Source organism: Ovis canadensis, chromosome 15 (genome assembly GCF_042477335.2).
Source record: "Ovis canadensis isolate MfBH-ARS-UI-01 breed Bighorn chromosome 15, ARS-UI_OviCan_v2, whole genome shotgun sequence".
NCBI lineage: Eukaryota > Metazoa > Chordata > Mammalia > Artiodactyla > Bovidae > Ovis > Ovis canadensis.
This window is the reverse complement of record NC_091259.1, coordinates 83,283,191-83,305,952: the sequence shown is the minus strand read 5'-3', so window position 1 is coordinate 83,305,952 and position 22,762 is coordinate 83,283,191. Positions and strand designations below refer to the sequence as shown.

General features: G+C 45.0%; 1 long non-coding RNA gene across 1 annotated transcript; it reads right to left on the bottom strand.

The window, feature by feature from the left end:
- Positions 1-210: 210 nt before the first annotated feature.
- Positions 211-2,127, bottom strand: LOC138420673 (uncharacterized). The gene is made up of 2 exons (XR_011249265.1): positions 1,815-2,127; positions 211-1,248 (listed from the first exon to the last, which is right to left on the bottom strand). It is a non-coding gene; the product is annotated as an uncharacterized lncRNA (long non-coding RNA).
- Positions 2,128-22,762: the final 20,635 nt, after the last annotated feature.

Here is a 22,762-nt window from a genome sequence, read left to right as displayed (position 1 = left end):
TGTATCAGCTTGTACATTCTGGGTGATGGGTGATAGGAATGTGGCTTTAAAGTCAGATAAATCCTGGTGGATTCCCAGCATTGCTACTTACCAGTCTTGTGACCGTACCTGTCAAATGAGAGTAATGAGGCACACCTCTCGGGGGCTGTAATGAGGATTAAGGAGTCAAGCAGAAAGGGCTCAGCACAAAACAAATGCTTAATACACCGCTGCTATTACAAAAATAGATCCTTTTATTTATTCACTCCTTCCTTAACCAATTTCCCTCTCCGGTTTTGGAGAAGGAACACAAGTTCATCACCCAATGGATGATTTTTGCCAATTTTGCATCACCAGAGGGTCTATAAAGGAAGGGAGACAAGGCCGAGTTTGACTTACAATGGGATGTCTTGTAATGGGATGGGATCGGTGTTCTTGCCTCTTAGGTGACCACACCAGCAGTGTAGGGACAGGGGAAATCTTGAAGGCAGATGGTTGGGGTGGCAGGAGCACACACGATGGGGAAGAGTGGTCAGGAAAAGCAGGCCCAAGGCTGAGGCGAAGGGCCAGATTGGTGCCAGCTACGCGGAATAAAAGGCTCCCACTTTGGGGTTCTGAGTCTCCGGGCCTGCAGGCGGAGGCCCGCCAGCCCCAGGGTCTGGGGATCGTGGGACCCGAGGCGCGTGCGGCAGCGCCCTCTGCCGGCCGCGCGGGGCAAGCCGCCAGTCAACGCAGCTCTGCAGGTGGGATCCCTCCCGCTGCCTCCGCCCCGGCTCCATCCCTTCAGAGGACCTCGCCGACTGGTCCTCGACCGGATTTCGGGAGGCGCATCTCTATCTGGCACCTGTGGACTCATTAGAGAAGATGTCGGAAACATCCGATTCATCCGAGATCGGAGGCCGCGGGAAGCCACCCAAACCCCGCAGAGGCTGTGCCCCTGGGGGCCCGGGGCCACAGCCTGCTGGGCTGTCGGAGGTGGTTTGGAAGCAGCATCGCCTTTGGCCAAGACCGCGGGGTCTGCGGACAGAGAGGAGCCCTGGGTTCGCTTTCTGCCTCATCCATTTTCCAGCTAGGTGACCTTGGACAAGGTACTTACGTTTTCCGTGTGCCTTAATTTCCTCATCTTTAAGATGGAGAAAATGACCCCGACCTTGGCGGGTTAACCTGACGATTACACGGGATCAGACGGCCTGGGCTGAAATTGTGGCACTGGACAACAGCCAGCTGTGTGCCCGGGGCAAGTTACTTAACCTCTCTGTGCCCTGGTCCCTGCAAAATAGGGATAATAACGGTACTTACCTCCGAGGATTTGTTGCCTGCAAAGCGCTTAATACCGTGCCTGGCACAGAGTAAGCGCTCAATAAATGGTGGCTACTGTGGTTGTGGTCGTTATTATTGTTCCTAGGACCGCCGAGCACACGAGCAGAACTCTAGCTGGCGGCTCTTACTAGTCTTTCCTGGGTCCGGCTATTTCTTTGCGGGCATTGTTAAAATCTTTTACCAGGTGCTAGCTGTCCTTATCAGTGGCCGAAGGACAGCCGGCCTTCCAGAGTTTGGAAAAATCGAGGTTCCCCTGGAGGAGGGCCAAGAACGCGGCCCGCGGGCTGCGAGGACCGGACCTCCCGCGAGGATGCTCGCGCCGCCCCGCGCCTTCTCCGCCCGCGCCTCCGTTAGCGCGCGTCAGAGCCGCAGTGACGTCGCCGGGCCCCGCGGGCGGTGGGGAGGCGCGGCCTGGACGCGCGGGGAGCCGCGGACGGCTCGGGTGGACTGGCCGCGCGAGTGCCCTGCAGTCCCCGGCGACGGCCGAGGCAGCGGGAAGGCCTGGGCGGACTCACCAGCGTCTGCCGGGCGCCCGGGCGCACCCGGGCTCCGCCTGCAGCCCCGCGCGCTCCGGACCCGCCCAGTCCGGCGCAGGGCTGACTTCCTCGCGGCCGCTCAGCGTCTGCGTGGTTCTTCCTTCCCCTCCTGTCCTCTGCTTCCCCGCATCGCCCTTCTGATTCCTTTTCGTCCCCAGCGATCCGCTCACTTTCTTCTTCCTCTTCCCTCCTGGACCAGCTCATTTGCTGTGAGTGGTTAGCAGCCACCCACAGGAGGCGCCTCCCACTCCCAGCTCCATCTGCAGCCCTCGGGACGCCCACTCTCTTCGCTGGCCTGGCCGGACAGTTCCACTTGGCTTGCCCTGCACGCATCTGCAACTCGCCGCGTCTTGTCCCTCTCAGTGATGGCAGGGCCATCAAACTAGACACCTAGCGTTCCCCTCTAAACACCTCTCCAGGCACTCTCCATTTCTTCATTCTAATTCCAGGCAGCCTGGTTTAGGTGTCCCTCTCCCACTGGTTGTTAACATACTCCCCGCACTGCCGCCTCCTTCAAATCCATCCTCTGCACACCGCCAGAGGGGTACCTAGTCATGCCTGGCCATGCCTTTCTCCGGGTAAGGCTGCCCGGACTGGGACCCCAGCCCATTCCGTCTTCAAGGACACCCTCCTCTGCCGTTTTCTATCTGACACCTTTATCCGGAGCTAGTCCTGGGTGTCGGCCCCTGCTGGGACCAACAGTATCTTTACTGCTGTGGGGCGTGATCAAGGGAATTTACACCTCCCTCCGCCTCCTCTTACTCATTCTCCAGCGCTTAAGATGTGAGTCACCTCTTGAAGACCGCCTTCCCGCTTCTGCTATCTGGCTGAGTGAAGTGTCTGTGGACCCCCAGAGCTTTCCGTCCCTGCTGCTTGAGTCATATTTGGCACGAAGGCCTGCTCTTTCAAGATGGCCTCTGAGGCTCTGCCTGGCCTCTGCACCACCCCCCACCCCACCCTCTTCCCACTCTGTTCTGGCCACACCGGGATCTCAGTTCCCAGCTTCTACGTTCACCTTTCCATGTCAGCATCTTCGTACAGCCTGTTCTCTCTGGCTGGTGTGCCCTTCTGTCCTTCCTCACCTACTCCGTGTTTGGCTCTCATCCTAAGTAAGCACCATTTCCTCAGAGACCTCTTCCCTGACCCCTCACTACCCCACCCCCCCATTCAGTTGAATTCTCCTTTGATAGATCAAACCATATTAGAAAAAAAAAAACCCTACAGAGATTATATCCTTAACACCTGTTTGTTCTATACCGCTCCCCTGGCACCCCTCTCCTTGCCAAAGTTTAACAATTGCTATTTTTTCTTCAAATCTCTCCCCCCTCCCTTGATTGGGTTATAGTTGATTTAAAATGTGTTCGTTTCAGGTGTACAGCAAAGTGAATCTGTTATACATATATCCAAGCTCTTTTAGATTCTTTTCACATATAGGTCGTTACAGAGTATTGAGTAGAGTTCCCTGTGCTCTACAGTAGGTCCTCATTAGTTATCAGTTTTATATAAAGTGGGCTTCCCCACTCAGCAGTAAAGAATCCGCTTGCAATGCAGGAGCCGTAGGAGACACAGGTTCAGTCTCTGGGTGGGGAAGATCCCCTGGAGGAGGGCATGGCAACCCACTCCAGTATTCCTGCCTCGAGAATCCCATGGACAGAGGAGCCTGGCAGGCTAGTCCATGGGGTTGAAGAGTAGAGTGCCTTCTGCTATACAGTATGTGCTTACTAGTTATCGATTTCATATATAGTAGCTGGAGCTTCCCAGGTGGCTCAGCGATAAGGAATCTGTCTGCCAATGCAGGAGATGCGGGAGACTCAAGTTTGATCCCTGGGTTGGGAGGATCCCCTGGAGGAGAAAATGGCAACCTGCTCCAGTATCCTTGCCTGGAAAATCCCATGGACGGAAGAGCCTGGCGGGCTACAGTCTATGGAGTTGCAGAGAGCTGAACACAACTTGGCACCTGAGCACACACACACACACAGCCCACACGGTGTGTGTATGTCAATCCCAATCTTCCAATTTATCCCTCCCGCAAGTCTTCTTTTCCTGTATTTGATTTCAGTTAGGATTAATTTTTTAAAAGACTTCTAATTTTATATTGGAATATAACAATGTTGGGATAGTTTCAGGTGTACAGCAAAGCAACTCAGCCATATATATATATATATGTATATATATGTGTGTGTGTATGCATTCTCCCCTAAACCCCCCTCACATCCAGGCTGCCACATAACAATGAGCAGAGTTCTCTGTGCTATACAGCAGGTCCTTATTAGTTATCTACTCTTTATACGTGCGTGCTAAGTCGCTTCAGTCATATCCAACTCTGTGTGACCTTCTGGACCCGCCAGGCTCCTCTGTGTATATGTCAATCTCAATCTTTCCCCTCAAGTCTTTTCTCTTTTTTTAAAGACAAAACTTTACAGATCTAAGTGGCACCCTCTGAACTCATTTCCGTCCCTTCCCTTAGGTACCCACCCTCCTGTACTTCGGGTTAATCATTCTCATATGTGCTTTTGTATTTTTTGTTTGTTTGTTTTTTACAAACGTTTGTGCCCATAAACACTTCATGGGATTGTTTGGCATGCTTGTAAACTTTGAAGAAATGGCATTCTTCTTTTGAAAAAAGCATTTGCTTTTTTCACTCAGCACTGTGATTTTGAAATGTAGCCACACTGATACATGTAGTTCTAAACCATACATTTTCACTGCTGATTAGGGTCCCATTGAATGCATTCACCACCCTTTACTCATCTCCTTGTGGAAGACATTCAGCTAATTTTCACATTTTTTTTCGTTGTTAGAAACAAGGGTGCAATTAATTTTCTTTTTTTTTACCCATCCCCTTGAGTGAAAGTAGCCACCCAGATAAAATACCTGGATATGGAATTGCTGGGCTCAGGCTGTGTGAACTGGCAGCTTTACTGGGGATGGACAGTTTTTCAAGGCGGTTGCACCAATTTACACCTCGATAGCAAGCATGCTTGGCTTCCTCAGCAACACTTTGGTGATGCCAAACTTTAAAACTTTTGCCAAGCTGGTGGGTGTGAAATGGTTTTCAGTGTTTGAATTTGCAACTCCCTGTTTACAAGTGAGACTGAGCGTACTGTCATTTGCTTATTGGCAACTTGCCTTTTGTCTTTTTTTTAAATTGCCCCCTTGGTTTGTTTGACGGTGCTTCTATTGGATTCTCTCTTATCACGAGTCGGAGTTCTTTATGTATTATGGATACTAGTTCTTTGTCAGGCTGTAGCCAATCTGGTGTCTTCTCCACTCAAGTGCAGTTTTAAACCAGTCTGTGTAATTGTTTGATTAATGGCTGACTTTCCTACTAGACTGTAAGCTCCACGTGAAGAGGTACCGTCTCCTGCAAGGGACACAGTGTCTAAACCATGCATGCAAGCCACATCACTTCAGTCATATCTGACTCTTTGTGACCCTATGGACCATTGCCCAGCAGGCTCCTCTGTCCATGGGATTCTCCAGGCAAGAACACTGGAGTGGGTTGCCATTTCCTTCTCCAGGGGATCTTTCCCAACCCAGGGATCTAACCCACGTTTCTTAAGTCTCCTGAATTGGGAGATGAATTCTTTACCACTAGCACCACCTGGGAAGCTTGTCTAACACATACCAAGGACTTAATGATAAACATTCCTATACTGACTTGTATTGACATTATTTGTCTTTTTACATGCTCACCACTTCAACTCTCACCTTCGGTGACCCTCAAGGTTATAAACTCCTTGAGAGCAGGAATCTGGAGCTATTTTATTCATTTTTTGTGTCTCTGTTTCTATCACAACACGTCTGGCACAGAGTATATAGCCAATCATTCTTGCTTAATTTCCTTTGAGTTTTCTTTTCTTTCTTCTCAACCCATCTTCTATCCCTAAGCCATTATGTTACCTATAAAATGAATAATGAAAACCATCTCAGCTGTTTGTGCGAATCCCACGATACAACGTATTTGAGGAAGTAGACCAGTGCTTAGCACCCAGTTAGCGCTCAGTAAGTGGTGACTTTCATTATTCCCAGAACAATCATTTTGGTGACTAAAGATACACTCTATTTAATTTTAACAGAGTTCTTTCAGAGAGAGAGAATAAAAGTGAACTTCCTGAAGATCTGGTGAGCAGTTTTTTTTTTTTCCCCTCTCTCTATTGGCATTTGACCCACTATAGAAGGTTCAGTCCCAACACGATCTCTGAAAAGCATCAAATATCATTCTTCTCCCTTTCTTTTATACATTCCAGACATATCAAAGGCATATGAACCATACATAGAATTCAGACCTTTAAGTGGAAACATATAAAGGCCAATTCCACATCTTTGGCCAGAAGTCAGAGAGCAGAAAAAGGGTCTGTCAGTGATACCGGGAGTGGGATTTAGTGACTGCAGCCAGGGACAAAGCGGAAGGCTTACATCTGTTTCCTACATCTGCCATTGATTGTGTGACCTTTGATCTATTTATAAAATGGAGAGAATAATTCTTGCTTTCTCTGGAGGTTGAACTTCATTAATTACTCATTTTAAAATGCTTTGAGATCCTCGACATGAAAGGCAGTTTGGCTCTATTTACACAGCACTCCCAATAGGTAAATGGTCCAGCGACATCTGTGCAAACAGCTCAGGGATCTGATCTCCTTTTTTACCAGAAAGTGAGGCCCCGGGAAGGCGGATCGTTGGTCCAGAGTTGTAAGTTGCCGACAGACAGGGGGAAGCCCCCTTCATCTCCGGCCCCGAGCTCGCAGGGATGAGACATCTCAGGGCAAACTTATTTGATCAAGATGTCACGGTACTCGGAGGTCCGTCATCTCTAGGGTTTCATCTCTGCATGAGGAAAGCAGGTGGCTGCACTGGGCCCGCTGCAACGTGAGCCCACCAGAGAGAACAATTAGAGTCACGGCGACCCAGGGCAGCAGCCTCTCTCCATCAGGTTCAGGAGGAACTTTGCTGAGAGACGTAACAGGAGAAGGTGGGCTGAACCCAGACAGCGGCCCAGGCAGGGCCCCTCTGGAGGCTCACCTCCTCAACTCAGAGATCTGGGAAAAGGGCCCGAAAGAAGGCGATGGGGAGACCTTGTCTGGCAGCTCGGCTTCCTAACGTCTGAGGGTGGAGCCCATCCCTACTCCTGCTGTTGGAACCAGCAGAGATTGTGTGGTGGTTGGAGAAGTGAGCCCTGGAGCCAGAAGACCAGGCTTTAAAATCCAACTGCAAACTTACCAGCTGGGCAGTTTGGTCCCCGAGCCTCAGCACCCCAACTAGGGAGAGGGGGAAATAATATCCCAACTTGTCAGGGTCATTAGGCAAGAAAAGGCATGTGCCCATGTGCTGCTTGTGGAAGGGATACAATCAGTACTCGTGAAAGAGATGAAAACACTACAAATTCAAAACCGAACAGAGCTCTCTCCCTTTCTTAAAAAAGATTTCCCCCTCTTTATTCTTAAACTAATAGTTGTATGTGATTAAAAAAAAACAACACCACACAAACAAACCGGAAAACAAAATTCACAACATCATGAAAGAAGATTCAGTGAAGAGTGAGTGTCTCTCTCATTGAAACCTCCCCCTGTTTTTTGGCCACCCAGCTTACAGGATCTTAGTTTCTTGACTGGAGATCAAACCCACGCCTCCTGCAGTGGAAGCACAGAGTCCTAGCCACTGGGCCACCAGGAAATGCCCTCATTTTAGCGTCTTGTCACCAATTTCTCATCCCCTGGTGGCAATAAATACCAGGTTCTGGTGTGCCCTTCCAGACTTGGGCTATGCACCATGTAAGGTTCTTTGTGGATTTTGAAATTTGCCTTTTTTTTTAAAAAAAAAAAACTAAACAATGTATGTTGAAAGTAGTCCACTATTAGGATATGTAGGATTATCTCATTCTTTTTAAGGCTGTGACTATTACACTGTAATTACGTAGCTAGTCCCTTGCAGACAGACATTTAGGTCTGTATTGGTTTTATTTATTTACTTATTACCACCAGTTTAGTGGCTTAAAACAACATGAATCTATTATCTTACAGTTTTGTACACCAAAAGTCCAAAACAAGTCTTGCTGGGCTAAACTCGAGCTGTTGGCAGGGTTCTCTTTCCTTTGGACAGTGTCGGGGAGAATCTGTCTCCTTGTCCGTTCTGGCTTCCAGACACGTCGAGACCTGCATCCCTTGGCTTGTGTCCCCTTTCTTCATCTTCAAAGTCAGCAACCATAGGTGGAGTTTTTCCCCAGTCCCTTTATTCTGACTCTCCTTTTATGCTTCCCTCTGTCACGTCTAAGGACTCTTGTGATTACATTGAACCAACCCAGATAATCCAGGATAAGCTCCCTGTTTTGAGCTCAGCTGTTTAACAGTCTTTATTCCATCTTCAACTTTAACTCCCCTTTGCCAGGCCTATTCACAGGTTTTGGGGATTAGGATGTGGACATTTTTTTGGAGGGGGACGTTATTCTGCTTACCACTGTCCTTGTATAAATATCATTTCTTACCTGTGAATTGGTACATATTGTAAGATCAAGTCTGAGAAGCAGTGTTTATGTTTAAAAAATCTTTGGAAGGTATTGTCAAATTTTGCTTGAAAGGGATTATAATAATTTACATAGCAACTATTATACTACTGTGTACCAGTGCAGGTTTCCACTCGCCCCCTGGTAGCTCACGGTAAGGAATCTGCCTGAAATGCATGAGCTACAGGAGACACGGGTTCAATCCCTGGGTCAGGAAGATTCCCTGGAGGAGGGCATGAGAACCCACTCCAGTATTCTTGCCTGGAGCATCCCATGGACAGAGGAGCCTGGGGGGCTATAGTCCATAGAATCGCAGAGTTGGAAATGACTGAATCGAATTAGCACGCATATAGGCATGTACCAGTGCAATTAAAAATAATTAATAGCCCTTATTATTTTAGAGGAGTTATAGATTTACAGAAAAATTGATTGGAAAGGATAGTTCTCACATATCTCCTCCCGTGGATCCCCCTCCTATATACATGTTGTATTACTGTGGTATGTTACAACTGATGAACCAATGTTGATACTATTATTAACGGAAGTCCCTAGTTTATACTAGTATTCATTCTTGACACTGTACATTCTTCCCTTTTTTTTTTTAATTTACTTTTATTTATTTACTTATTTGGCTGCACTGGGCTTAGCTATGACAGGTGGATCTTCGATCTCGTTGTGGCACTTGGGATCTTTGGTTTCGGCATGTGGGGTTTAGTTTCCTGACCAGGGATCAAACCCAGGCCCCCTACACTGGGAGCAAGGAGTCTTAGCCAGTGGACAGCCAGGGAAATCCCTTGGCATTGTACATTCTATGGGCTTTGACAAATGTATAATGACATGTACCACAACAATAGTATACACAAGAGTTGGGTGTAAAAATCCTCTCTATTCTGGTTATTTATCCCTCTCTCTTTCCCATCCCAGTTCAGTTCAGTCGCTCAGTTGTGTCCAACTCTTTGCTACCCTATGGACTGCAGCACACCAGGCTTCCCTGTCCATCACCAACTCCCAGAGCCTGTTCAAACTCATGTCCATCAAACACTGATATTTTTACTGTTTCCCTAGTTTTGCCTTCTCCAGAATGTGGTATAATCGCCTTTTCAGATTGATTTCTGTCTTCTAGCAATATACATTTGGGATCCCTTCATGGTTTTCTGTGTGTGTGCATGTGGCTTGATAGCTCTTTTTTAATTGCTAAATAATAGCCCATTGTATGGAGGAGCTCAGTTGATATTGCCATCTCCTCCATCACCTACTGAAGGACATCTTGGTTGCTTCCAGGATTTGGCCATTTCGAATAAAGCTGCTATAAACATCTGCGTGCAGGTTTTTGTGTGGACATAAGTTTTCAACTGTGCTAATTTTTTCACACCTTTGAATATGCAGTATTTTTTAAAATTAATTTATTTTTTATTGAAGGAAAATTGCTTTACAGAATTTTGTTGTATTCTGTCAAAGTGAAAGTGAAAGTGATGCTCAGTCGTGTCCGACTCTTTGCGACCCCACAGACTGTAGTCTACCAGGCTTCTCCATCCATGGGATTTTCCAGGCAAGAGTACCAGAGTGGGTTGCCATTTCCTTCTCCAGGAGATCTTCCCGACCCAGGGATCAAACCTGGGTCTCCCTCACTGCAGGTAGATGCTTTACCTTCCAAGCCACCAGGGAAGCCCAAACCTCAATATAAATCAGCTATAGTGAATATGCAGTATTTTAACAAACTTTTTCATTTTGGTTAACCTGATAGATGATAGTGGTAGCTAATCATTGTTTTCATGTACATTTCTTTAAAGAAAAGTGAAGCTTGACGTCTTTTTATATTTATGTTTTAATTCCTGACAATGATCTGTTCACATTTATTCTAATAGTGGCTTGCTTGCTTTTTTCTCTTAGTGAGTGATATAGTCTTTTTATATAACAAGTAAATTGGAAATTTGTGTTATATTTTTATAAATATTTTGTCCAGTTTATTATTTGTCTTTTTTTTCTATGTTGAAATTTAAAACATATATAAGTCAAATTTATGCCTTTAGTTTTCTTTTGAGGCCTTTGTTGCTTTGTGTCTCGACTTTCCCACATTGAGATTTTAATCTCCTGTTTAATTCTCATGTTTATATGGCTTTAATTTTTACATATAAGTCCTGGATACATCTGGATATATTTAGTAGAAAGGAGCAAGGTAAGATTCCAAATGCTGTTCCTCCAGCCTCCACCCTACATTGTAACCCATCAAGGACCATTGTTCTAGTATCATTTTCGGTAGAAAACATCTTTCCTTTTATTGAAAATGCCATCTTGACTGTGTACTAAATTCTAGTGGGTATTTGTGTCTTTTCTAGTCTTTTGAGCTGACTGCTGTTCCATTATTTTTTAAAAAAATATTTATTTGTCTGGCTGCACTAGCTCTTTGGAATCTCATGGAATCTTTGATCTCAGTTGCGTCATGTGGGATCTCCCTGACCAGGGACTGAAACTGGGCCCCTGCATTGGGAGTGCTGAGTCTTAGCCACTGGACCACCAAGGAAGTCCCTCCATTATTTTTTAAATAACTGATTTATTGAGATATAATTCACATACTATAAAATTCACCCCTGTAAGCATACCATTCAGTGAGTGAAGTGAGTGAAAGTCACTTAGTCGTGTCCAACTCTTTGCGACCCCATGGACTACACAGTCCATGGAATTCTCTAGGCCAGAATACTGGAGTGGGTAATCTTTCCCTTCCCCAGGGGATCTTCCCAACTCAGGGATCGAACCCAGGTCTCCCGTATTGCAGGCAGATTCTTTACCAGCTGAGCTACAAGGGAAGCCCAGACAAAGCCACTCATAAACTCAGCCGACTGACGAGGATGGGATGCTTTTTAGTATATTTACAGAGCTATGTAACTGTTATCCAGTCCAACAATATTTATATCACCCTACAAAGAAACCTGGTACCCCTTAGCAATTGTTCTCTACTCCTTCCTGCCCCTACCTCCTGGCAGTCACCACGCTGTTTTGGTTGCTATGGCTTTGCCTCTTCTGGACATTTCATATAAATCGAGTTAAGTGGTATGTGGCATTTTATGGCTGACTTCTTTCACTCAGTGTAACATTTTCCTGGTTGATTCATGTTGCACGTGTCAGCTCTTCACTCCTTTTTTAGTGGCATATAATATTCCACTGTGTGGCTCTACCACTTTCAGTTTATCCATCCACCAGCTGATGTACATTTGGACTGTTTCCACTTTTTGGTTATTGTAAATAGTGCTGCTATGAACACTTGTGTACAAGTGTTTGTGCAGATGTATGTTTTCGGTTCTCTTGGGCATGTATATAGGAGAGGAGTTGCTGGGTCACATGGTAATTCTGTGTCTAATGTTTTGAAGAACTGTCAGAATCTTTTCCAGACTGGCTGCATTATTTTACATTCTTAACAGCACTCTATGAGGGTTCTAATTTTTCCACATCCTCACCAACACTTGTAAATATTTGTCTTTATGATTATAGCCATCCTTGTGGGTGTGAAGTAGTATCTGATGGTGGCTTTGATTTGCATTTCCCTAAGGAGATCAGCCCTGGGATTTCTTTGGAAGGAATGATGCTACAGCTGAAACTCCAGTACTTTGGCCACCTCGTGCGAACAGTTGACTCATTGGAAAAGATTTTGATGCTGGGAGGGATTGTGGGCAGGAGGAGAAGGGGACGACCGAGGATGAGATGGCTGGATGGCATCACCGACTCGATGGACATGAATCTGAGTGCACTCCGGGAGTTGGTGACGGACAGGGAGGCCTGGTGTGCTGCGATTCATGGGGTCGCAGAGTCGGACACGACTGAGCGACTGAACTGAACTGAATGACTGGATAATGTAAGACATTCTTTCCTATGCTTATGGAACATTTGTGTATCTTGTTTGGATACATTTCTGTTTCAATCCTTTGTCATGTAAAAATTTAGTTGTTTGTCATTTTTATTGAGTTGTAAGAATTCAATAAAAGTTGTAAGAACTTTGACTCTTATCAGATTTGCAAATATTTTCTCCCATTCTGTGAGCTGCACGGTGTCCTTTGAGGCACAAAAGGTTTTAATTTTCATGAGGTCCAAGTTTTCCCTTTTGTTTGTGGTTTTGGTGTCATATCTAAGAAACTACATTATGTTTTAATGTTTGGCTAAGAGTCTATCCCCACTTTCTCCCTACCCACCCACCCCCTGGGCTATTCTCGTATGATTATTTTTTTCACATGAACTTTAGAATCAGCTCATCTTGTTCCAAAAGCAATTCTTTCAGTATGTTTTAAAAATTGGAATCACTGTATATATGAATGATTTGTGAGAACTGACATCTTTACAACCGTACAGCTTCCTAATCAGCAACAGGATACGTCTTTACGTTTATTCAGACTATTATGTCCTTCAGGAGCATTGTAAAGCATTCTTCTTATTGATTTAACACATTGAAGTAGCTGTGTTTTGTGTTGTTGCTTCTATGAGTGGAATCTTTTATGTTTTCTGACTGGTTGCTGACTGCATGTAAGAAAGCTGCTCACTCCTGCTTAGTCGTGTAACGTCATCTTATTTTATTGATATTGGATGATTTTATTGATAATTTCTGAATGAGTTATCCTGTGTTTTCTAGGTATACAGTCATATCATCTAAAGATAATGATACTTTTGCTTTCTCCTTTCTTGCCTTAATACTTCTTATTTCTCTCTGTTGTCTAATTATATAGGCCAGCACTTCTGGAACAGTGTTAATAATGATGGTGTTAGTGGAAATCTTTGCCTTGTTCCTGACTCTACGGGAAGTGCTTCTGGTTACAGACTTTGCAGAGAGACAGCTGTCAGCACCTGAGTCTTTCTTTTACTGTGTTCTCTCTGTCAAATTTCACACCGTGTTATGCTAGCTTTCATAAAAAGAATTTGGAAGTTTTCCTGCTTTCTCTTTGCTCTGGAATAATTTAAATAGCAGGTAGAATCCACCCATGAAACCGTCTGGACTTGACACTTTTGGAGGATATAGTTCTTTGAAAAGTCCTCAATTTATCCTATAGTATTAAGTTCGTTTCAGTTTTTTTGGAGTATATTTTTTTAAACTCTCCTGAAATTCATCATAATATTTTCTCTGTTCCTAGGGAATTCTCGATTGAACCCAGGGCTTTTAACCATTTTGGCTTGGGTTGACCAACCTACTGCTTATGATTTTATTAATTAGTTTGGTGTCCATGGTGTTTTCCCAGCTCTCAATTCTTATTTTGTGTATTTACTCTTTCAAAAACTGATAGGGGATCTTCCACTGCAAGGCTGCCTGTTTAGACAGCCAGTCTGAAGCTGAGGGTACCCAAGAGTGAAATCTCCCCCTGACCATCCAGCTTGGACTTTTTTGTTCAAGATGACATAAGAAATTCCTTTGTGTCCCTGGCCTTTGCTGTGAGCAGTTGTTTCCACGTGCCAGACTTTGTGCTAAACTCTTTCTGTGTTTTTTTTCTCATTTGCACACCATCCCACAGGATAGGTAATATTGCATTATTCCCATTTTGCCAACAAGGAAACAGAGATTCAGAGAGATGATATAACTCGCCCAAGGTCTGGTCAAGCTGTTCTCTGACCAGGCCTGTCCACCCCAGGACTCATTCCAAGCAGGGGGCCTTTAGCCCAGCCCACTCTCATTCTGCCCCTGCCTTTTGCCTCCCCTGGTGTCAGCAGCAGAGAAGCGGCCTCGGTTGGTGGACTTCCAACTTGGGCTCCTGTTTTCGGGACTTCTGAGTTGCCTCATACTGTGACCCCCCACTCCATCTCTTAGACAATTTTTGGTAGCTGGCTTGGGGTCAGCCATGGTCCTAGGTGCCGGGAAAATAGCACTTACAATCCTGGAGGGGAGAGAAGTGTCATCAGTTAAATAAGATTCACACTTAGATGGCAGGAACAAACCAAAACAAACCGAAACAAAAGAACCATCAGATCATTGTGCCTTGAGGTACGATTGTAAACAGAGCCCAGGACTAGTTTGAAGGGTCAGTTGCCTGACCCTTAATGGCTCTGTGAGCACGCCACGCTGCTTCATGCCTCTGAGCCTGTGTTTGCACGTCTATAAAGGGCGGATAACATCACATGTTTTTCACATTCTAGGGATGCAGCTTACAGTTGATGTCGCTCAGGGATGCTTGGCAGTGCTGGTTTTTAAATTTTTAAAAATTTTCTTTTTGTTACATAAAATAGTGGTGTGTCCTATTGGTGATCTTAGATCTGACGACATACGGTGATAATCACATGGGTTGCTGTGAGAATGACCTGAGATCATATCAAGTGGGAAACCCTGTAACCTTCAGGTAAAGCAGTGTAGGAAGCAAGGGTGGGGATTCTAATCCCAAACCCGGTGTCCCTACCGTGCTCGATGACCGCAGGCAAATTACCCCCGTTGTGAAGTCCTCACATTTCCTTCTCTGGCTTTCCTTCTCAGCAAAATGAGAGATTTATTTATTTCATTAATGCAGCCAGCAAGTCCTGAGCACATTTCCTGGGCCAGGTATGGTGCCCCTGGGCAAGGACCTGGCTCAGCAGAGTGAGGGCACACAACTTTCCTTGGGAGCAGTGCTCCGGGAGAGGCAAAGACGGGAAGGGTGAGCCCATCTCACTCGGTTCCTCCAGTTGAATTTCCGTCCTTCTGGAGCTAGGAGGAGGGCCAGATGGGACAGGGTGAGTTTGGGGAAGCCAAGTGGTATAGGGGTTAATGTACAGGATATGGAGTTGAACAGTCTTGGACCAGCTCTGTCGTTTTCTAAGCTGTGTGACCTCTGGCCAATGACTTAACTTCTCTGAGCCTCAGGAGCCTTAACCGTAAAATGAGAGTGGCAACAGTTTTTAATCTCTCAGGATAGTTCTGGGTACTGAATGAAATGCAGTGTATAAGGCGCTCAGCTCCGTGCCGGGTAGCACCAAGCCATGAGTGAATGACAACTTCCTCCCTGTTTCTCCCTCCCTCCTTCCCTCTTTCTCCTTCTTGTTCTCCCTTTTCTGCCTCTCCCTCCTTACTCTGCCCCTTCTCCCCAGTTTACTTGCTATACTTAAGCAAAAACCTGTGCGGAATTCCCCTGTCCAAACCTTCCCACTTTGTTTTTTAAAGAAGTATTTGTTTATTAGTCTGTGCCGAGTCTCAGGTGGGGCACTCGAGATCTTTTTTAGTTGCAGCATGCCGACTCTTAGTTGAGGCATGTGGGATCTAGTTCCTTGACTGGGAACCGAACCCGGTCCCCCTGTATTGGGAGCTTGGAGTCTTAGCCACTAGACCACCAGGGAAGTCCCCCAAACCTTCCCACTTTGTACTTGGTTTGTTGGCACAGAGAAAACAACTCTGCTTGCATACATTGGCCTTTCCCATTGCTGGCTTTTGCAGTGACTTCTGTCCTTGCTTGGAAGTTTCTGATACTGGTCTGCCACGATTGCCCAGCAGCTGAAGGGTCTCAGGCAGGATGTTTTCCTCTGTGAGGCAAGGCAGACACAGAACCCAAGGCCTAGGGACTTTTCAAGGGCCTGGGGAAAAATTTGAAGTCTGGAAAACATGATTGGTGTTAAAATAGGAAAAGAAACTCTAAGATCAGGAAGTGTTTAATTAAAAATCTTGAAAATGTAATACTGTGTTAACTTCATTACTTGTTAAAATTTAGTGTTTCTTTATATTTGAAAACAGTTTATAGGTTGGATTTTGTTTACTTTCTAAGCGTTCCCCAATATGTACAGTAGTTACTGAGAAATTATTGCCAATTGTAAATTGAGTTGTTCACCAGTTGTAAATTAAATGAGTACGCTTAGCCAAATTCAGTAGCAAAAGTATTAAAAGCCCTTTCAAGAATTTTATAGTCAAAATTGTTACTATGGAGTATTTTAGGTATTTTATACAACATAAGGCCTCTCTAGGGCCTGAGAAAGTCTTTAAAATGCCATTAACCCTGTTTCTAGTTCTCCTAATTTTTTTTTTCTCCTAGGATAGTTGATTATTCTAGCTTTTGTAAGACATCTAATAGTTAGAATTTGTAATAATTTTTGAAAATGTTCACAATTTTGTAAAAAATTGCAGGATATTAAACTGTAGATCAGTTTGATCTCAAGTAGTTTAAAAAATTCATATGTGCATTAAAAAAAAAAGGACTGGAAAGCAATATATTAGAATGTTAACAGACTCCCTTGGTAGAACAACTTGCATAATTAGCTTTTCTTTTTTATAGTTTTCAGACTTTCCAAATTTTCTACAATGAAAGTGCATTACAATCAGAAAAACAATTTTTGGTAGTTAAAAAAATTTTTTTTCTTACTACAAAAGTAATTTATGCTCATTATAGAAAAATCACGAAATACATACAACCATAAGGAAGGAAAAGAAACATGCAAATTCCACCCACCCAGAGACAACCACTGGGTCCTTCCAGACCTTTTTTATGCATACACAAACATTTATATTTTTATCACAAAACGGGATCATTCTGTACATAGTACTGTTTTGAAAACTGCTTCTTTCTCTCACAATGTATATTGAGAACATTTTTTTTTAATGTCAACAGAACATTTCTACAAGATGATTATAATGGCAGCATACCACCGCATTTTAAGGAGGAACCATAATTTACTTAACCTCTAATTATTAGACATGAATGCAACTTCCCAATTTTCTCTATTACAAACAGTTACTATAATAAAAATATTTTAAAGCACCTAAGAATACTTCATTTTCACAAGGAACTTGTAAAACACTACCTGATGTTTATTTTTTGAATGATGCCAGGCTCTGAGGCTCCAAAGGTGTTTAAAAGTAGTGATTCCTGCTATGAAGGAGTTTCCAGCTCGGCAGAAGACCGTGGTGGGAGCAGTGAGCTCTACCTGAAGCAGCCAGCAAAGGGCTCTCTGGGAGGGTGACACTGAGCTGAGACCTGGTGGAGTGAGAGTTCACCAGGAACGCAGGGTCGGGGGGCAGGGAGACGTCACAGACCCAGAGAAGGAGGCGAGGGGAAGGCAGCGGCTAACCTAGAGCCTGGCACGTGCTTTCTTACTTTCTCATTCAATCCTCACAGCAACACGGCAAAGGTAGCTATCTGATTAGAATTCCTATACTTCCCAGGTGGCACAGCGGTATAGAGTCCGCCTGCCAAAGGAAGAGACATGGATTTGATCCCTGGCTTGGGAAGAACTCCCGGAAAAGGAAATGGCAACCCACTCCAGTATTCTTGCCTGGAAAATCCCATCGACAGAGGAGCCTGGCGGGCTGCAGTCCATGGGGTCGCAGAGAGTTGGACGTGACTGTGACTGAATGCACACACACACACACACACACATACTTTCCAGCCCAAGAAACTGAGGGTACTGGGCTTGTTTTAGCTAGAGAGAGACCCAGGATTTATTCTTTTCAGTTTTTTTTATTATTATTATTTTTTGGATGTGGGTCATTTTTAGAATCTTTATCGAATTTGTTCCCATATTATTGCTGTTGTTTATGTTCTGTTTTTTGGCCATGAGTGATGTGGACACTTAGCTTCCTGATCAGGGATCAAAGCCACACCCGCCCTGGCATTGGAAGGCAATGTCTTAATTGACGGCCCTCCAGGGAAGCCCCTTGAGCTCGGATTTAGACCCAGGTCTCAGTACTCTTAAACCCAAGCTCTTTCTTTCTTCTTTTCTTCTCTTCTGTCTGATGATAGCAGAAGCAGTCCTATCCCAAGGAAGGTAAGAAAAAGTTGAACTCCTTTTCTTCTGATTTTTCTTGGTGGTAAACGTCCCCCGCCCCGGCCATTTTAAGGCCTACGCTACTGCCCACCCCCCCTCCACTCCCCACTCGGCCCCGCTGCCATAAAGAAGTATTCCAGTTCCAACCCACTTTGGTCTTTTCTTCACAGAGCTTGAAAAAGAAGTGCAAGCATCCAGCCGCCATCTTGGGTGCTGTTTTTTGCCACCACTTGACCAAGCTGTCCTCTTGCCACTCTTATCTTGGCACGAAGACTCAAAGTCAGGCTCAGAGTGGTGTGTTTTGGGATTGGTGAAACATATGGTGGGCAGGTGTGTGGGGGCTGGGGGGGCGAGAAGTAGAGGGTGAGCTGGAAAGGTGGGCTAGGCCACAGCCCATGTTTCTCCTGTTTCTAGTGAATGGCCTGGTTAAATTCTTTATTAGGAAGAAGCGCCAGACAGCTCAAAAGAGGACACTGTAGCCTCCAGAGAGATAGGTGGTGGAGAAAACATGATATAGATCAAAAAGAATAATAGTTAACATTTTTTGGTTGCCAGGCATTGGTCTAAGCACTTCAAATATTTTAATTCTCTTAATTCTTTGTGGGGTATGTCCTGTTGTTATCCTTGTTTTCCTGATGAGAAAGCTGAAGCACAGAGAGGTTAAATAACTTGTCTAAGGGCACACAGTAAGTGAAAAAGCCAAGATTTACACTGAGGCAGCCAACTCAACCTTGAGTTTAGCCCTTGCAAAGCTGAATGAGACTTCCCTGGTGGCTCAGATGGTAAAAGCATCTGCCTACAATGCGGGAGACCCGGGTTCGATCCCTGGGTTAGAAAGATCCCCTGGAGAAGGAAATGGCAACCCACTCCAGTATTCTTACCTGGAAAATTCCATGGACAGAGGAGCCTGGCAGGCTACAGTCCATGGGGTCACAAAGAGTCAGACACGACTGAGCGACTTCACTTCAAGCTGAATGAAGCTGCCCATTGACTCCATGAAGACAGGGGAGAGGAAAGTGAAGGGTGGGCCTTTGCAAGTCTGATCACTGGTGCAGAGCTCAACTTCTGAAACACAATGCACTGTCAATAGATATCATTTATTAATATTTATTATAATAGCATAATCATACATCATTATGTTAATTGTATTACAATTATACAATATTACAAGAATATTAATGATTAAACATGGACGAGATTAGTCTGAACAAAAACAGTGGCATTGGTTTCCAGGTTGGTGACTAGGGGGATGGTGGTGTCATTAATGAAGCTCATTGAGAAGGGGGTTGCAGAAGACAGCTGTGCTTGGGAAGTATTAACTGAAGGGTCTGTGGCCTTAGCTCTGAAGAGCACCTCCCTTGGAAACTGTATAAAGCTTGTTCTTCTGAATTTGATGGCAAAACTAACAGGTTTACAAACTTCTCACATGCTAATTAAGAAACTAATTAAAACCCATCAGTTCTAAAAGGCATATGGTTTATTTAAGGTTGATCCAAAATTGATATTTGCTTAAACAATGTTTTAATAAATCAAAAAATGAATTGGCTCTAATAATGCTAGCATGGTGTTCTCATTTACTGGCTATGCTTCACATGTGCTTTTTTCCATTTGGAAGAAATTAAATGAGATAGCTTAGATAAAAATGCCTAATGCCTCACCAACATTTAAAATTTCCTTGTCCTTGAACTCCACAGCAATTCTGTGTAGTAGGTAATGTCTTTATCCCCCTTTTTCAGATGAGGAAGCAGGCATAATTAAGAGAAGTTAAGGGACACACACAAGAAAGTTTTGCAAGGAAGTAGAAAAGTCAGAACTCATATCTAGGTCTTCCTCCAAATAATTTCCCTGTGAAATAATCATCCCTAAACTTGAAGTGAAAGTGTTAGTCACCTAGTTGTGTCCAACTCTTTGTGACCCCATAGACTGTAGCCCACCAGGCTTTTCTATCCATGGAATTCTCCAGGCAAGAATACAGGAGTGGGTAGCCATTCTCTTTCCCAGGGGATCTTCCTGACCACAGGCGTCAAACCCAGGTCTCCTGCCTTGCAGGCAGATTCCTTACCATCTAAGCCTCCAAGGGAAGCCCACCAAACTTGGCTGCTTAAAACAGTAAAGGCTTGTTATCTCACACAGTTGTTGACGGTTTGGAATCTGGGAGGGGCTTAGCTGGTGGTTTCACTCGGGTCTCTCACGAGTTTGCGCTCAAGCTGTTGGGTGGGACTGCAGGGTTTGAAAGCTTGACAGGGACTGGAGGTTCCATTTCCGAGCTCATTCACGTGGCTTTTGGCAGGAGCCCTCAGTCCCTGTCTATAGGGATGCTTGTGACATTGTTGTTGTTCAGTGGCTCGGTTGTGTCTAACTCTTTGTGACCCCATGGACTGCAGCACACCAGACTTCCCTGTCCATCACCAACTCCTGGAGTTTACTGAAACTCATTACCATTGAGTTGGGGATGCCATCCAACCACCTCGTCCTCTGTCGTCCCCTTCTCCTCTTGCGTTCAATCTTTCCCAGCATCAGGGCCTTTTCTAGTGAATCGGCTCTATGAATCAGGTGGGCGAAGTGCTGGAGCTTCAGCTCGTGACATAGCTTTACCCAGATTGAGGGATCTGAGAGAGAGAGAGGAGCAGAAGGAAAGGAAAAGTGAGAAAAAGCAACCAAGATGGGATTCTTTCTATCCTAATCTCAGAAATGACATTCCATCACATCAATTCAGGCATGTGCTACTCCTTAGAAGTGAGTCATTAGGTCAGTCTTACACTCTAGGGGAGGGGACTTCACAAGCGCGTGAAAGCCGAGAGGAGGGAATCACTGGGGACCGTGTTAGAAGCTGCCTACCAAGGGCACCTTTTCCACTGGATACAACATCTTGTCATTTTCGTCTTTGCAGCTCCTTCCCCCACCCATCTCCCGATACATTATGAACTTCAGAAAATTGCAATGTGACTAGTTTGGAGTGATGCATACTTTCTGTAGACAACAGCATTGAACTACTCAGCAAATCAGGAAGTGAAAAATGGTTGTAAAGGGATCCAATTACTTTCATTGCCAAGCCAGTGTAAAAAGCAACATGTAAAAATGGACTTAATTGGTGAAAAATTAATTAGTCAATTAAACTTATTTCTACTAAATACGTTCAGGTGTTAATTGGTGGTCCGACTTGGGGTTTATTTTAAGGTGGATTTATTATCTTGACTCTGTCCTTTAAGAGACAATCTCTTTAAATGCCAAGAACACCCCAGGTTTTGCTGAGAAACAGTGTCTAGGTCATTGTCATGGTCCTTCTCCAGATGGGATGGATCAGGGTCAGAATGGGCCAGAAGGCAAAAAGGCATTTGCTTTGGAAGCCCCATCAGGAGAAAAATCTTTCTACTGCCTGAGGGGCTTTTCTAGGAAGGCTGAATGGGAGCGTGAAAGGCATAGGATTACATGTGGAAAAGAGAAATACTCTTTTCTCTACTGTGACTTTGGGCAAGACTTATGCTGCGTGGGTTTACATTTTCTGTGTCTGTAAAATGAAGCACTGAGAATAGATGACATTTGAAGTCACTACCCGTAGAAGCCCGCGATTGTCAAGCACAGTGGTCTCAGTAGAGGGACACCCTGCAAGGATTTTCTTTTTCTTTTTTACAAAATTATTCTTTGGGTGATCTGTTTGCTAGAATTTGTTTCACAGCGGATCTTCTGTTCTGGTTAAACATAGTAGGTTGAGCATGTGTTTACCTGCATGCTGTCTTTTTCCTTTTTTTTTATGATTGATTTTAATTTTCATTCATTAATTAACTAGTTAGGCTGTACTGGGTCTTAGTTGGGGCACACAGGATCTTCATTGCATCAGGCAGGATCTTTTGTTGAGGTGCACAGACTCTCTAGATGTGGCACCTGGGGTCTCTAATTGTGGCCCACAGGCTCCAGAATGCCAGGGTACCAGAGTTGTGGCACTGGGCTTAGTTGCTCCAGGACACGTGGGATCTTAGTTCTCCAACTAGGGATTGAACCTGCATCCCCTGCATTGCAAGGCAGAGTCTCAACCACTGGACCACCAGGGAAGTCCCTGCCTGCTGCCTTAAAATCCCATGGAAGTGGTAAGGATGAATGGAGTGGGCAGAGAGGACCCCAGTGGACAGGAGGGGGATGGAGGGGCAGATAGTGCAGAGCCTGCAGAGGGACGTGGTCATGAGAAGACAAAAAGCTTGCTCTGCGGAACCCCAGAAAGGCGCAGGAACTCCATGGAATCACTGAAGGTGTCGTGAGGGGAGTTCAGGGAAAGCACGGATGACTGATGTGTGATTTTGCTTTCCCCTGGCACTTCAATTCCCCACCACATCCAGGCAGGAGACTAGAAGGTTCTTCTCTGGAAAAGCTCGGCAATCCTGGAGGAAGGAACTCCCCAGTGAAAAAGCCGACGTGCCTCCTGGTCACCTAAGAGTGACCGTCACCACTGACGAGCCCAGTCATACCGGCAGCTGCTCACCAGTTTTTAGTGTCTCTTTGCCAATGTGATTGTGCAGCCAAAGATCACCAGACATGTCAGGAAAGCCTCCTGGCAGGACAGAGAGATCAAGAGATGTAGACAGAAGAAACCAGAAAGAAAAATAGACAGTGCAAGGAACAAAAGGAAAGTATAGCAACTCCCTAGACAGATGAGAAGGTGCTTGTTCCAATTTCTGCTCAGATATCACTTCATCAGGAGACTTCTGCTGGCCACTCTGTCCAAAACAGTATCTCCCATTACTCGCCA